This window comes from Myotis brandtii, unplaced genomic scaffold, assembly GCF_000412655.1.
Source record: "Myotis brandtii unplaced genomic scaffold, ASM41265v1 scaffold2579, whole genome shotgun sequence".
NCBI lineage: Eukaryota > Metazoa > Chordata > Mammalia > Chiroptera > Vespertilionidae > Myotis > Myotis brandtii.
Window position 1 is genome coordinate 42840 of NW_005359798.1, and position 1036 is coordinate 43875.

At 43.4% G+C, this 1036-nt stretch overlaps 1 protein-coding gene across 4 annotated transcripts in view; it reads left to right on the forward strand.

Annotated features, from left to right (window-relative positions):
* The window catches only part of FTSJ1 (FtsJ RNA methyltransferase homolog 1 (E. coli)), a 10015-nt gene that overhangs the window by 8267 nt on the left and 712 nt on the right, over window positions 1-1036 (forward strand). The gene's annotated exons all lie outside the window — the stretch shown is intronic.

A 1036-nucleotide genomic window follows, 5' to 3' on the forward strand; every position in this document is an offset into this window, starting at 1 on the left:
TATATATATATTTAAATTATGGATATGAAAAAAGTTAAAATAAATCAGGGTAAATAGAATCAGGAATTCTGGGGGTGGCAGTGTGCACTTTCTAAAAGTGTTGGCATGGAAGGCCTCACTGAGGTAACGTTTGAGCGGAGACCTGAAGGAGATGAGGGATGGGATCCATGTATCTATCTAGGGAGAGCATTCCAGGGAGAGGAAATAGCAAATGCAATGGCCCTGAGGCAGAACTGTGCCTGGTGTGCAAGGGAGCAGTGAGGGGCCAGTTTACCTGTAACAAAGTGGGTCAAACCTGTCAGTGCCAGAGTTTCTCATCCTGAGGCCCTCAAGTTCAGGGACATCCCTTTCTGACAATGGCTTATAAATAAGTACTAAAATTTCCTAGCTGGCACTATTTGTAGTACCCCCGGACTAGAAACAGTGCAAACATCCATCAACTGAAGAATGGGTTGTTAGCCCGGCTGGGTGTGGCTCAGCAATTGAGCATCAACCCAGGAACCAAAAGGTCACTGGTTTGATTCCCACTCAAGGCATATGCCCGAGTTGCAGGCTCCATCCCCAGTAGGGGCCATGCAGAAGGCAGCCAATCAATGATTCTCTCTCATCACTGATATTTCTCTCTCTCTCTCTGAAATCAATTAAAATAAAAAGAATGGTTTATTAAATCATGGTTTATTCACGGCAGAGCATTATCGGTAATGAGAATGAACATCCTACAATTATATGAAATAAGACCCTACTATTACTCATTAAACGGAACATATATATGTTTTATGCATTTTTCTGTATGTCACTGTTCATAATAAAAGTAGGGAGTAGCCCTAGCTGGTTTGGCTCAGTGGATAGAGCGTCAGCCTGCAGACTGAGGGGTCCCAGGTTCGATTCCCATCAAGGGCACATGCCTGGGTTGTGGGCCAGTAGGGGGCGTGCAAGAGGCAGCCAATCAATGATTCTCTCTCATTGATGTTTCTGTCTCTCCCTCTCCCTTCCTCTCTGAAATCAATAAAAACATATTTTAAAAAATAAAATAATA